This window comes from Helicoverpa armigera, chromosome 17, assembly GCF_030705265.1.
Source record: "Helicoverpa armigera isolate CAAS_96S chromosome 17, ASM3070526v1, whole genome shotgun sequence".
Lineage (NCBI taxonomy): Eukaryota > Metazoa > Arthropoda > Insecta > Lepidoptera > Noctuidae > Helicoverpa > Helicoverpa armigera.
In genome coordinates this window covers 2,675,615-2,689,509 of record NC_087136.1, presented here as the reverse complement: position 1 = coordinate 2,689,509, position 13,895 = coordinate 2,675,615, and the positions used below count along the sequence as shown (strand labels likewise).

Genomic DNA, 13,895 nt, shown 5'->3' with positions numbered 1-13,895 from the left:
AATTTTAATTAGGGAAAGTTAATAATGGCTTCGTAAACTTTATATTATTTCGAAGACTTCAAGTGTCCCATATGTAACCATTTTTACCCAGAAATTCTTCCCTTCCCTTTCCATCTCGTCTAATTTCATTTTAAGCATGCATACTAATACCCATTACAGAAAATATTAAAACTTGGTTTCTACAATAACTATTCTTAAAAGGGATATCACATAACACGCAACCAAAAGCGTAGTCAAAGTTTTTACATTCTCCATGATACGACATCGTTCTGTACAAAGCGCGTTTCTGAGACGCCGATAGCTCCCACACTCAGAGACGTTATTCCCATTACTTGTATTAAAACTTTTTAAGCCTAACACAATATTGATGTTATTCGTGCTCCAATGTTTTCCCATAGAGGCTTGTATGTTGTTACTGCCTACATTGACTGCACGTGCGGAACCCAAGTTAACGCAAACAATTCTAAACAACGCACATTTATTTTTCTTGTGTCGTATGTGTTTTAATAGCAAGTTCTTATTATCATTTTGTTCTGAAGTAAATAGGAAGTAAGAGATCTTCTTGTTTTAACTGTGGTACATGCATTTCCTTCTCGAGTTTCAGTTCCAAAGTTGAATTTTAATTGTTATTAATTTTGTTGACGTTAAAGTGAAATTCTAAGTTTTTTTTATCATTTAAATTTGTTATTTTCACTGGCATATTAACTTCTCGAGATAATATGTATGTATCCCATAGCATCGTAGGTAATTTATTTAAAATAGTATACAAAAATAACCGTGACAATATATGAAATTGGCCATTTTCATATTTAAATTGTTTCACGCCCACCCAGCACTGATAATATAGGTACACATACATACCTAAGTAGATATATATTACTTACTCATGAATTTCGGTATATTTTTAATTTAAATTGATGCCCCCAAGTTAATCATTTAAATGATAACGAATGTGCTGTTTTATCAATACGCAAACTTTAATCGCGTAAGAGTAATTAATAATATTCTGTGGGGAATCCAGATTGATAAGAATTTAATCTGTATGCTTACTATAATTATTTATCTGTTAAAGTTTTTAATTCTTTTGTATCTTGATTAATATGCTTGGAATATTACATTTTAACGATATCACGAATGCCCAGTTGGCAGATTTAATCACGCCAAAGAATTACCATGCGTTAGTAAAAATCGAATCATTTATTTTTTATATGAACCTAGCATTAGTCCTTTTGGCAGCTACGTAGCAACAAACATTGAAAGGCGATCACTTGGCGGGGCACCACACACGAACAAACAATCACACGTTGTTATCATCAGTGGTCGTGTGTGCAAATTATCGATTCCGTTTGGCGTCACGTCTGTCAATGTGCCGTTTACATGTGCACGGATGGCGACTGATTGGCCTCTCATTTGGCCCGATTGTACCTCACGCATACATAATTTGTGTTCAGCGTCGTCGCTATTAAGATAATCTGCCGTTCGGCCTGGCTTCGGCCTCATTGATTACCACGGAGCTCGGTTTGCCTGCACACCTATCGGACTGCTCGGGTTATTGCGAATTAATTAGTAGCTGGAATTAGACCTGGAAATTGACATGATCACAAAGGATAAGAAAATTAAAAAATATTTTTTGTTGGTATATCTGTAAGTAGTTTTCAGTTGTGTACCAAGTCAAAACTCTGTAAAGGACATTGTTCAATTTTGGCCTAAGAACCGATGTGAATATAAATTATACTATAATTTTTATTTAATTTTTTATTGTTTGAAACATATTTTAGTTTTCCATGGACACTTCAAATAAATAAATTCCAAATAAAAAGTTGGTTCACAATTATTGATGCCTTATAAAATGTTTCCGTCAGCCAGTGCTGCCAGTTTCGAAGTTTTCGCGATTTCGGTAAATACGGACCGAATTGAGAACCTCCTTTCCGAAGTCGGTTATTAAAATTAGTTGCTAACACTTTATTCATTTGTATACCTAAATTGACTAGCTAGAAAAAAAACTAGTATTCTATATGTTTTAAGCGAAATCGCGAATTTCTAGCTTGGCATTCGAGTAGGATTATAGTTTTCGTAATTGGCAACACTGGTGTACTTCAGTCAGTTTGTTAGAAGTCAGTTTGATTAGAATAAATGTCAACGGTTTGATTGCTTTGCGACTATCGTTTCTTTTGTGATTTTCTATGCGTTTCATGGTTTTATTCTAACAACTTTGGCTTGATTACGGACTCCGATTAGATTGCGTACTTGGTAGACTTCGCTGTGTGTAAAGGTCTGGATTTTCCTGGCATTTTCGGATATTGCTCTGTCTGTGATCGAATTTAGTTGTATTATAATTACAACAATGGATGCAGAATATAGTATATTGTATAAATTGTGGATCTGCTGGAGGTTCTTTGGTATTAGAAAACGAAGATATACTTTGTTGCATACAACAATGGACTGTTCCCCGTATGGTAAGTGGTCTACGAAAGTGTTTTTCTAATTTTGATAAGAATGTTACTACCTACTTATGTTTTCATAAGCACACAATTTCTCGGTTTTCAAATTAATTGCCACAATTGCAAGTTACTTGACATTTACTAATGTTTTATTGTATTTATTTATTACAGGTTGAAGCTCATGACCTTATATATACGACGTGTTGGTCTGAAGCAGTCGAGCATAATAAGATGCAATGCACTGTTGGACGCAATTGTGTACTTTGTAAGAAGCTCCTACCATCAGGCATTACTGTTGCAATTGTATCGTTGGGCGCAGAACAGTGGGCTGTTGTGCCCACATAATGACTATAATTTGGTATTTAAGCTGGGCGAGATACCAAAATTCAATTGAACCCCCTGCTCAGTTCTTAGATAATATATTATTGAGAAATATTGATGATTAAAAACCTTTAATTGAATATAAATATTGTTTTTATTGCACATCCTCGAAAACCTCTTTCATTGTTATTGGTAAACCTTACTTTAACTGTTAAATTATTTTGTGTGGTAATAACATTTTTAGTATGGTCTGTGCCTTCTTGGTAATAGACCGCGGGTTCGATTCCCGCCTTATGGCATGTAGATAGCTAGGTAACTGTCTAATATAAAAGTAGTAACAATCATTTAAATAAATAATTTTCCATCGTAATAACATCGATATTTTACGAATTGTGGTGAATGGAACTCTTCCATTTTGGATACTTATGCGTTTTATCACAAATCCAAAGTGGATTCACTAAATCCATTGCGTAGTTTTAAAGATCTAAAGCATTCATAGGGACAGACAGAAAATGCAACTTTATAAAATGATCATTGTCAAAGAATTATCTTAAACTTGACTAGGTACTATCTCTTTTTGTATCTAGTAGAGTAGTCTTTCCCTAGATCTAGAAGAGAACATATAGAGCTGTACATAGTGTTGTTGATATTTTGTATAGTGTAGTTTGATTTTTAATTAATACTACTCTGATATTTCACGCAAGCTTGGTTATTTTTTATTTATAACCTCAAAATATTAACTTTTTCGTAATTATTTTAGTTTCCTGAAGTGTCCGTTCGTGAAAACTTATTTCATAGGATTCCATATAATTTAAAGAGTTTATAGAAGTCACTTTCCATTCGAACGGTTCTTAGGCAGAACATGTATGGAGCCGGAACAATGTCCTTTGCATACTTAACCAAAGCGGAAAATAAACGATTAAAACAAATTTATAGGCCCACGTAAAACTTCAGGAAATAACAAAATTGTACAAAAACTTCCGTCGGGCGTGTAACAGTCTTTAATAACGCAATTTTGAGTAATAAAAGAGTGAGGTTGGTCAGTGGCGGTGCGCTGCGCCCGCATCGCTGTGCTTGAAAACCACGTAACTTTGTGAGCCGACAAGTGCCAGCCACCATTAAAACTTAGTTCCCGGCGACACAACGCGACACACAGTCCGTGCGGGCGGCGCCGATGCGAAAGTAATCTCACTGAGGCCGAGAAAATCGCTTTTAAAAGTTTACCTTATTGCTTAATGCGCGTTCCAAGATAAGTAAGCGAGTGAAGAGGCGTCACGACACTTTTATAATGATTTACGACCGTCAACGCTATGAAATATAGCGCACGCTTACAATATAACTCCGCTCTTCCATCGTCAAATGTAATTACAGTGTTACCAACGTAACGATGTTATGCAAGAGAACTAGCACAGAGAACACTGGATTAATAGCTGCAGGCTATCGAGACTGTTATTGTCGAAGTAGCTTATCATACGACACCGCAGGGATGCGGACATTTTCCTACCTGGCAACTCCACAGTCGTGATCATAGATTCTAGCTGTAATCTCAAAGGAACCCATAATATGCCTAGAATACCCTGTGATAAACTAAGCATTTAAAATGGTGGTGTGTGAATATTTATCTTCAAAACAATAGAAACATTAATCGCGCCGGGCGAGTTCTGCGAAATAATTCTCCACATATTCATCGTTTTTCATATCACGCAGGTGTTAAGTTCCAATAAAACATAGTAGCGGGTGGCCTCGCCTGCCCCCCGGCGCCGTTACTAATGCAGATTGCGTTCAGAAGGTCATATCTAAATCACGGGATAGAGCATAACGTCAGTACTTTATCTCAACTCCGCACCTGACGCCCCCCTCCGCCTGAGTTATAACGTCGGTTCTCCTTTTGTTGTTTACGAATGAGTTTTTCACGCTTTTCTTAGGCCGCGGACCGGTTCTTCGACACACCTGCTATTCTCCCCCGTGTTATATTTATTGTACTCATTCTATGTATATTGTGAGGGAATGCCGAATAGTATGCGATGTTGGAAACTTATCGCGTTTATATATTTTTTCTCTCGTGCCCCAAACTCGGGGATGATGTTTTTATTATAAACACGTGTCAGGACTTGGAAATATTTGCGCATGTTAACGCTGTAGTGATGTGCTTTGTTCACGTATGAGCAATTCTATTATACGAGGCGTGGGAAATATTTGATTAATGAAATGAGATGTTATTATACTTTATTATCTTGTTAAAGGTTCTATGAGAACGATCGATGGTGCTATTACCGACGAAATAAAAATTGGCGTAGGTATCAAACATAATTTACCCAGAAAATTAGAACTTCTTAAGTGCTAAAATAGATTTCAATGAATGAAAGCCAAATAAGTAAAAACTACGAATCGATGATACTAGCATTAAACCTACTATAAATGATTTAGTGCACGCATTAACAACATGGCAATAAAAGTAGATTACAGTAGACTAATACAGGCGTTTGATTGATGGATAACAACGTGCAAAGCTGTCAATCATAAAATAATAATTACTGCACATAATTATGTCATAACCGGGTGTTAATGTACTGACACACACCTGTTCAACGTGTTATTATAATTACAAATAAAATAGCCTAGCAAATAGACAATTCTTTTATTACGCTATATCGCTCGAACATAACGTTAATCCCAGTATTCCAATATACTAATGTTTATTGAATATAAACATCGATGTGCGGGAAAACAAACGAATACATTACAATGGTCGTTACTGTGTCAGCGTTTTGTCCCAATAATTTACGAATGGTCATGCCGACAGATTTTTTGTTAGGTCGTATACAGCTATATGATATTCAGTTGTGTCAAACACCACTATTGTGTTAAATTCGATATCTCTGTAGGTCACCACTGGTGCTCAAATGTCAGTTCCAGCCACGCAGTCAGAAACAAAACAGAAATGTTATTTAGAATTTTCTCAAAAACACAAAAGCAGAATAAATAAGAATTTACCCGCTGACATTACCAGACTTCAGAAAAACCATTAACAAATGTAAATGACCGCCGTGTCAGGGGGCGTTTTGATTGAATTCTGACGGCCATGTATTGAGCTATTGGCAGCCGGCCAATTGGGGACATCGCCTCGCCGCGCCTCGCATCGCTTCTGCGAATGACGCGTGTTGACTCCCTGTATGCAAATGAGCGATTTTATTGAAAATTTAATAAGCGGTTTGTATGGTAACGAATACCTGGAATACGTGATAGGTAAATCGATATGCATTACGGTGGAAAGCCAAAAATAAAGCGATTACGAAGCATTTTCAGTAACCCTAATTACTTTAAGTCAAAGAATACCTAATGTGATTCTAAATTGAAAACCACGATAAAAATTCCAAACAGCCGAGTAATTCCAAAAACACAAAAAGTAATATCTTCTTATTAGCACGGAGCAAATACTGTCGTTTCTATTCTGAGCAAAATTTTTATGTACCGTTCTGTATAGCAATAACACTTATTTATGCCACCGCAATGTGTACATCATTTTATATTGTCCAAGTTTAGTTCCAGTATTGTTTCTATACCCGTTTTAGGATATTTCAGATGGCAGTTTGCGGGTTCGTTATGGTTTTCATTTCAGTAAGTACGGGCGTTAACTAGCAGAACGTAGCGAGCGTAGTTAGTACTTGGAGGTGCATCAGTAAATAAATGAATATGGTATTTGTGCGGCTGCGGAGCCCCGGGTAAACACAATATCACTCAGCTCGTCGTGCCGGCTTTGTTTGCGGCGCGTTCATTAATTTAATTATTGCACTTCATTTTAGAAATCGGACTACACCTGATATTATTTCATCTGTTTACTTTCTCTCGTGTTATGCAAGGTAAAAGTCTGAAGTGTATTTAACCTTTCAAGTAACGTTGAGATAGACAAAATAACCGTTATGTATTTTTAGCGGCGCCCGGGGCCGACACGTGCTATCGCTGCCTGTAATCATTATATGCCTACTGCGTTGTTGTGAGACAATGTTTATGTTTTCACTAGATAGAGAAAAAAAACAACATTTGTTCGATAATGAGCATATATCATGTTATAGATACATGTTACGACTTTCCTAAATTACCCCAGCTTTTGTTGCCGTTGTGGTCATAAATTAGGTGAATAATGTTCAAATAAGGCTGTATACGTTATTTAAATGAACTCGTTATAAGTTGTATTTACAGTTTGCCCGCTGTCACATCTGGGGGCACGGCAGTGCCCCAGCCAAGTCTCGAGCAAAACGGGCACGGCCGTACCATCTTTTCTCGAAGCAATTCGCGGCTGTTTCGCCCCCCCTATATCTTCGACGTGGACAAAGCTAGGAGTTTAGGTTTTCGGTGAATAATAGTAGGCATTAGAACAAGCTTAAGTTCGAAATTACATGCCAATTGAATTAATAGTTTAGGAGTTACGGTCGATCAAAGTTACACCATTTTGTCACTCACTGACTCACTGACAGATCATCAAAAATCTAAGGTACTTCTAGCAGACTTAGAAACTTCAAATTTTGCACCAAGATAGGTCATTAGCCACATATAAAGGAAAAATTATAAAAACATTAAAAAAAAATATGCCATAGAAAACAATTTTATATTTGCGGTTTGGCAAGAACATTATGTATGGATTTTGACTGCATTGTTAACTTTGTTCGTTGTTTAAGTAACTATTCAATTGGATGAATACATACATAGAATAGAAAAGAATAATATAAATGTAATACATAGACTATCATTAATACAAATTAATACATAAAGTTCATAATTCATTAAATTAATAAAGCTAAAACTCCATTGTATTGCTATAAATATTGTATGCGCGCTCGATAGATGGCGTTGTACCTGTCTGAATCGCGCTATGGTTTCGTTACAAAGCGCAGTCTAAGTAGTACTTCAAAATAATTCAATAATTTTCATTTGATAGCGCCATCTGTCTATGAAAAACCATTTCGAAACTAAAAAACATTGTAGTGATAATTGATATTCGGAGAACTTTACGTGTTATTTAGTTTAGTTATAGTTTTCGTATATCAGTTATAGTTAGTGCTCGTTATACATAAGAGTCAGGGGCTGAGCCTAAACAATGCAATGATGGATATAGGTTCTTCAGTTTTTACCTGTGGTCAAGCATACGTGGCCCTTTCAAGAGTGACTAGTTTGGGTGGATTACATTTAATAAATGTGAATTTTAGTAGTATCAAAGCTCAGGAGACAGCAATAGCTCAATATAATCGACTCCGAAGTATATATCGCCCAGACTTGTCTACCTTAGAAGTAACGAAGCGTCAGAGAAGAAACAAAAGAGATAGAGATAGAGAATGGGTTCTAAGCAAAGCAGTAGCTGAAGTCCAAGAAATTATGAGGTCACCTAAAAAAAAAAGAAAGAAATACACTTACAAAAATAAATGAGATCCCACCAAAAACATTAAATGTAAAAAAATGCCAAGTCTCTCGATGCAGTCTTTCCATCGTAAAAAGTTTTGAGATCTCATAGAAGCCAAGTCCTATTCAAAATATTTTGTAGTTATAAATCAACATTTAGTAATTGTATCAATAGTTTTCTTTATATTATAATTATAGTGACTTGGCAATGAGCAAAAATTAAAAGTTGCCTGGAATTATGTGCAAATATTACTGACGAGACCAGTGATCAGATTATTTGTTATGTATGAATCATGATGGTCACTACCGACTACATGCTCCAATACAATAATTAAGAATACCTTACGGGCTTTGCCGAAATTCGGTTGGGACGACACGGATAAACCAAAAGAAAATTAATTTTGTGGTATTAATGTTTACGCATGCGGTGTGTGTAACTTTCAACTCCTCCAAATATGCCGTTTTATTTGTTTCTTCTTGTGCTCATTGCCAAGTCACTATAATTATAATATAAAGAAAACTATTGATACAATTACTAAATGTTGATTTATAACTACAAAATATTTTGAATAGGACTTGGCTTCTATGAGATCTCAAAACTTTTTACGATGGAAAGACTGCATCGAGAGACTTGGCATTTTTTTACATTTAATGTTTTTGGTGGGATAATTATGTTCCAGCCCGGGCTTCAACGTCCAGAAAAGTATTTTGCAAATTTATACGAACCGACGAAAAAGTTCACTGGCCAAAATTCCTATTTTCGCATAAAATTTAAATAGTATTTGTTATACAAACATCCCTTTTTGTTTGACCGGGGTAAATAATAAGAACGAGTGCGAAAATTTTAGATGAATTTAATATACTCAGTGAAAGTACAACATTAGGAATTGCGGAGAGAATTAGATATTATCTTATAGGCTCAATTATATTACGGTAAAACATAATTTCATTTCAATGTAGGTATGTACAGACCACAAAAATATTAGTCCTTTGAGTTTATGAAAACAAGTTTTATAAAAAAAACACGTGTATAATTTTCTATATGGTTCCTTTCCCAAACCGCACATTGTAAAAGGTGGCTTTAAAAAGCATATTAACAAAAGTGGCACACCATTAACACAAGTAGTGCACACAGCGTGCAATTTGTGGCGATATTGTCGCGGCCCGAACCAGAATGTTCGCTAATGCCCTCCAACATTAAGCCTGCAGATTATCTGGCCAAAGCCCTAAAGTCTCACTGCTCCAATAGACACAGGGTTGCCGTGACAAACTTTAACAATCATTTTTTAAAACTAAATTGTATATTTTCCTGGTATATTTCAATTAACAGCAAAATTAATGTCAGCTTAACAAAAGTGGCAGCACGGGTCTTTAAACCACATCAAAGCCCTTAAATAAACCGTAGGTATAAATACAGATTGCCATCTACCTATCAATGTAGCATCCACCGGTTTTCGTTTACGGCTAATAGAAAATAAAGAGCATGCGGCGCAAAATGCACTTAACGTCCGCCCTCGCCTCATGGCACTCGCTGCGGTTTAGCGACGATCACACAGCGGCAAGCGAAAGCGAGAAAATCTTTTGACCACGACACAATACAGGAAAAAAGAACACTTCATTCCTAGACTAGCCACAACAGATTGCGGAATAGCACGTTCATATAATACCTACTAGAGGTTTAGTCTAGGTTCACAAGCAAAACTAGAAATCATTAAATTTTCCGCCAAAATCACAGTATAAATAATAAGGATTAACTCCTACCGTTTCAAATACGGCATTGTTTTCAGGTCCCTCATGAATATGTTCTACAAACAGATAGAACTAGTTAATACAAAATTTTCGCTACCAATTAAAGTTTTGCTAAAATAATGACCGTATTTCCCGGTATGTCCATGTGTGCCTTTCGCCTCTTTGTCGACGCAATCGAAATTGTAGTGGATATAAAGGGCGAGCGGTGTGGAATGCACTTTGCGTTCCCTCGTCCCTCGTGGCTGCGGTTAAGCTATGAGATCACAGGCCAAAATATTTTATCTACCGTTAGGAAAATGCGGACATGGGTCGACTACAAAGTATTTCGCGTGATTTGTGTATGTTGAATTTTTTGAATGTTTTATTTTATTTGTTTGATTATTAAATTAAATGTCAGTGTAAAAATATAAAACTATTTATTTTTATTTACAAAGAGACAACCCTGTAAATATCGCGCCAGGTAAGGATTAGTGCATTAGAAGTGGAAGTGAAGACGATCCACATCTTGAAAGAGTTCAGCTAGTCAAGACTTCCAGTCTATATTTCGCGCTTTTATATTGCAGTACACGAGCATTTTTTCAGCTTAAAGAATTAAATATATTAAAGAATCGAAAATCTAGATAATTTTAATTCACATAAACAAAAATATGTGGACATGCTTCTTAAATGAAATAAAATTTGTAAACCTGTTAAATAAAAATTAAAAAAGAGATGCATCGGCCGGGAATCGAACCCGGGCCGCCCGCGTGGCAGGCGAGCATTCTACCACTGAACCACCGATGCTTATGAACACTGAATCAATTTACTACACCAGTTTCATATGATATGTTATATAACTAGTAAAAGATTATGTATGACTGACACGTATCTTTAGTTGCTCGTAAGCTAGTATGACGATGTTGTGTGAGTCTTTATAACTTTACGCAGCTGTGAATAAATACGTAATTATACTAATCGCATTATTTGTGAGGGTCCAATGATTATGATGAATACTTAAGTCTAGAAATCCCTTATTATATCTATAATTATCAAGGGGTTAAATTGTAAAAGATAATAAAACTAGGATTTTTAGTCAGTAAAAAAACTGGCATTCTCATACATGTTGCGCAAACAAAACGAAACACTATCCTTTACTCACTTCCGAACATTTTTCCGTACACTAAATATCTAACCTTAATTTGAACGTTTTCCTCGAAAAGTAAAAGTCGTGACATTTCGAAAATATTCCCGAATATTTAAATGTACGCGAGCAGTTACGAAATAAAGTAACATTTCACCTTCAGCTCTCGAGTTTAGCAAAAAAACTTGGGTACCAACGTTACTGGCGGACAAAAAAGCGGCTTTAACGATTTTACGTATAAAACGAGAGACGCGTGCTTTTTTATTTCTGTTTGTAGCCAATACTATCGGATTTCGTTACGCGCGCTCCGCGGACCGATTTTACAATATCACGAATTTTCCCAGCTGCATGTCGCACCTGGTTTTTGGGGTGGAAAGTGGATTTTTAGGACTCTAAACCCACCCTGTATAAATCCCTCTCTTTAAACTCTTATTTGATACGAGTTGAGTTTGCTATTTCAACTACGGAATTGGCAGACGATTGTGCGCGCACTTACTGGTTTCATCAGTATTTTTCTCCCGAACCTTTCTTCATTCCCGAACGACTATTCGTTAAGAACAGGCATTGCATTTTGCACTCGATTTTCTTTTACAAAAAAAGTTTCATATATTTAATCTAGAAGTGAGCTGATTCAAAAACAAGTCCGTAAAGAATTCAGTAACAAAAGTCGCTAGTCTTTTCACCGTTCTTATTCCTCATGGCTTCAGTTATTCATCGCAACGCCGGCTAATGCGGAGAGCTCTTCTCGCGAGGGTTGCCTTTGAATTCGTCTCACTCACGGCCTCTTTGCTACTATAAAGTAAATGACGTTGTGCAGCCTAGGCCTTAGTGCATTCACACGGGCCAAACGACCTATTTTTGTCACCTCCCTCCCTAGCTTGATTGGCTCAATCATCTGTTCAAATGGCAGCCGTCGGCACGGCGACTTTAAGTGCATCGTTATTTTGAGTGGCGATTTAATTTTTTAATTTTCCTTTTCCTTAATTAGTATCTTTGCAAATTGGATTGCAGCTTTTTCATTACTCGATTTTAAGAAATGATTTACTCTTTCTTTGTGTTCGCTTACTCCATTATTTGTGTTTCTTCTTCGGGTGTAACACCCAACCGAATGTATATTTAATACATCAATCAATATCTGAAATCCGTTTTTAATATACGATATTTTCAATATAAATTCATCATTGGGTAACAGGCAATGTTTATATTAAAGAATCGCATGTCAATACCACTCGTGTCGCCAATACTGCTGAATGGAATAAACGTTGGATTCCAGATATACGTTTTATATATTGACAGCTGGCTTTTGCAACGCGTCTCGGGATCAGCCACCTTGCTTTACTTAAATCCCATGCCAATATTGTGATACCCAAATATATCTCACCTGTATTTCAATTCAATGGTCCTGTTGATCTTTTAATCATATTTTATGCTTAAGAATTTCAGCTTTATTTTTCCGTACAACATATATGTAGTGGTAGTGTTGAGTTCTTTGTACGTAAACGATCCATGTGTTATGTAGTTGAAGTCCTCGTTGCAAAATTCTTGTTGAAAAATGTAAGCAATTTTCAAGGAGATAAATCATGCGCATAAAGTGGCGTAATAGAAAAGACAGATCCTTTTTAGAAGATGGAATTTAAGAATCTTCCGTTATAAAAGCACTTTCCAGAAAAAGCCTTTCGATTCCGAAATAGTTCCGCTGTTCCATTTTGAAATGGGAAATGTGTAGTCCATGTCCATAGCGAAAAGTTTATTTTTGGACAGCTTTGGAAGTAGTTTGTTAGCGTGGCACAATCCAATGAAAATGTAAGGTATCACGTCTATCATATCGAAGTGAGCATTGAACGAGTTCAGATATCGGAAATAAAACGTTGTCGGATACGCGGAGCGGTTTCCGATATCGGGCGATGCGTCATACAGGCGCACATTTGTAATGTATTCATCGGAACGAGTGCGACTACCACGGTTCTGCGGACAAACTTGATTTTTATTGAGTTTGTGATGGGAAATTTGGACATTGAAGACTTCCAAATTTTGAGAGGGGTTTTAGTACAAGACGATAACTTGAATTCTGTCTCCTTAATATATTGAATTTAAGGCAGCAAGTATTAGATAGTTATCATCTCATCACAATATTGATTCACAGGTTATGTTTACCTTTGAGAATTACGAAGTTCTCACATAAATTAGTGTAACCCTTAACATGATTTGGGTCGCAATGCAGACTGTAATTTGACAGCTGATATTATAACAGTGGTTATTGGGCATCTAATCAACTGTCGAATTTGTATTAATGGATATTAATATTCGCACTGTTTTGACACATGGGCGGTGGTTGTTGTACCTATATTGCTAGCATGTGTTTGCTTAAGCATACACAATGCTGTTCGCGTTAACAGTTTGACCTGATTACCGATAAGGGTTATAGTTTCTGTTACTAGCTTGAACCCGAATCTATTGAACGCTAATTCAAAGGCTAAGTTTATGCTATAGGCGTTTATGTTGCTTGAGTTTGTATACTTAGTTAATCGCTTTAGATTCTATCAAATCAAAACGTGTTGCCTACTTAGCGACCTGTTTCAGCTGGTAATCTTTGGCCTTAAGGCTTCTGTTTATTATTTTGTTGAAATGGGTTGATAACTCGACACGTGAACTTAGCATATTTAAATAAGTTAACTCTTAATAGTAGCTTAAAGTTCGTTAAATCCAAATCTTGATTTGTAGTTTTCTTATTCACTGGTACTCCTTTCTTTAAGCTGATCTTCAAGGAGTATATTCTCCAATTCAATGTTCACTGCAACAATGTTATGATCATGCAATGCAAATATTGTATTCGCGTCGCCTAACGCCGATGCAAACGAGTGAATCGCATA

The 13,895-nt window shown here is 36.2% G+C and overlaps 1 protein-coding gene and 1 non-coding gene across 3 annotated transcripts in view; one reads left to right on the top strand and one right to left on the bottom strand.

The window, feature by feature from the left end:
- LOC110370406 (furin-like protease 2) overlaps positions 1 to 13,895 on the top strand; it is a 168,503-nt gene that overhangs the window by 119,325 nt on the left and 35,283 nt on the right. The gene's annotated exons all lie outside the window — the stretch shown is intronic.
- On the bottom strand, positions 10,618 to 10,688 carry Trnag-gcc (transfer RNA glycine (anticodon GCC)). Its single transcript has one exon. It is a non-coding gene; the product is annotated as a tRNA-Gly (tRNA).